The sequence below is a fragment of the Ursus arctos genome, unplaced genomic scaffold (genome assembly GCF_023065955.2).
Source record: "Ursus arctos isolate Adak ecotype North America unplaced genomic scaffold, UrsArc2.0 scaffold_4, whole genome shotgun sequence".
Lineage (NCBI taxonomy): Eukaryota > Metazoa > Chordata > Mammalia > Carnivora > Ursidae > Ursus > Ursus arctos.
In genome coordinates, this window is record NW_026623056.1 from 11141284 (window position 1) to 11143881 (window position 2598).

Sequence of the window (2598 nt, forward strand, 5' to 3'; positions counted from 1 at the left end):
GCTGACATGAAGAGATTTTGTTCTTTGATTAAAATTTTAGTCACACTTCGTTCTTATAAGATACTCTTAAATATAAAAGACATACTCTAAAAATATTTAAGAATTTTACCATCACCAAATACTTAAACAGAGAGGTTAATAGAGAATATTATTTTAGATTTAATAGCATTTTTTAAAGTATAATGTACTACAGTAAAATGCTCACATCTTAAGTTACAAGTTGATGATTTATAACATATCTATATCTGCTTGTAACCACTTCAGATAATGGAACAAATCATTTCCGTCACCCCAGTAAGTTCCACCATGCCCCTTTGCAGGCAAGGTACCATCTGCTATTCTTTCTTCTATCCCCGTAGATTAGTTTTATTTCTTCTTCAACTAAATGAAATAATGTGGTATATGATTTTTTTCTGATTTCTTTCACTCAACTTAGCATTTTTGAAGTTTCTCTATATTGGTGCCTTAGTAGTTCTTTTCAATTTATTTAACAGTTAAGCTGGTGGTATTCCATTGTGTGGATATACATGACACTTACCCATTCTCCAGTTCATGAATGAGATTTAGATTTTTCCAGTTTGGGCTATGAAGAAAGCTGCTATAAACATTCTAAGAGAAAAGTTTTTTTAATGGATATAAACATTAATTTCTCCCGATTGTATATGTAAGGGTGGAATTCCTGGGTCATAGGGAGTGTTTAAATTTTTAGGAAACTGTCAAATCATTTTCCAAATGGTTGCACTATTTTACACTTCCACCACAATATAAGAGTGTTCCAGATGATTTCCATTCTTGAGAACACTTGGAATTGTCAGTGGTTTTAATTGTAGCTATTCTACAGGGAAGAATGTTTGTTTTGATGTGCTTGAGACTATGTACCTGTTACTGTAATCAAAGAAATAGGAACTAAGCATCAAAGAAGGACTTCAAGGAAAAAATATTATGTTTGGACAGAAAAAAAGTTTCATATCCGAAGATTTTTAATTAACATCTGAAGAGTCATGCCATGGCATGAATTTTTCTTTTATTTTTCCCTTTAGCCGTGAATTGAGACAAAGTAGGGAAATGGAAGGACAGTCTAGCACTTTTCACAGAGAGTTATTATCTGGTGTGAGGGACATTAGCTAGCAAAAAGGAAAATTCTATTTGTAGTTATATGAACTGAATATATATTTTGATTCATTGATTTTTATCATTTTTCTTCTCTCTGCTGGAATGCTATTCTAGGCTTTCTCTTCAAACTGCGTGACAGAGATCATGCGTCATTTCTTATGGACAAATCTCTTGACTCTAACTTGTGAGATTGGCCCTAAACAACTCCATCTTGTACTATAAAAATGAAAGACATGTTTGTAAATTTATATTTTGTAAAAGTGTGTTATTTTTGCATAAAATAGAAGTAGTAAATGGTCTGATTTTTGGAGGAGTTGACACTAAAATTTTAACGTAAGTTTGTTATAGTTTGTCCTATTTTTAAAATGATTTCTAACTTCAGTCATCTTCTCGAGACTGAGAAAAAAGATTTTTCAAAAGTAATTATGAGAAAGAAAACCTAGCCTATCATATTTAGAGTCGATGATTGTACTAGTACTAACAAAAATGCCTTTTCTTTGGGTCCCCATTGTGTCTTGTGCATTTATCATGTACATTTAACTTATTTCTTTACATGTCTGTCTATAATGCTAGATAATGACAAACTTGGTGACAGTCATTATATCCCAGTCTCCATCCCCAGAACCCAGTATGGTATCTATCACATTTTACTTGATAATAAATACTAATGAACAGACTGGATTAAATGAAGAAAATGAGGGGCGCCTGGGTGGCTCAGTCATTAAGCGTCTGCCTTCGGCTCAGGTCATGATCCCAGGGTCCTGGGCTCGAGCCCCGCATCAGACTCCCTGCTCAGCGGAAGCCTGCTTCTCCCTCTCCCACCCCCCCCTGCTTGTGTTCGCTCTCTCACTGTCTCTCTCTCTCTGTCAAATAAATAAATAAAATCTTAAAAAAATTAAAAAATAAATGAAGAAAATGAAAGTCACAGAAGCTACTTTCAAATCTCAAGCCCTGAGAACAGCGCATATAACTTTGGAGAGCTTAAGAGGGAAAAATTTGGGGTGTGGAGCATTATTTTCTGTTTAGTTCTGGACATGGACAAATATTTGAGTAAGCATTAAGAGAAAACACTAACAATACTTGTGAGACTATAAACACATGCTTAAATGTCAAAATATTTTATATTACTAATTATGGATTGACAAACTTTGAAACTTTAATAGTCTATGCCTGTGAAATAACACATAATTAACAGAAAAATGTTGCTATTTTCCTTCTTATCTAGTCTAAGGTATGTCCAACCATTTGGCCTATGAAATCAAAATCTTCACTCCCATTTACTTGGTGAAAACCACTGAATCAAACCCAATTTGTAAAGTCTTGGCAAGTTTCAAAAAATCTCTTCTCTTTAAATATAAAAGAAATGAAACAAGATTCCAGATTCAATTTAAATAATTTTTCTCTTTGAAAAAGTTGTCTATATGGGCACGGAAAGTAAAAGCCACTATATGCAGTTATAGAGAAAATTATTTTTCCAGATGTTTT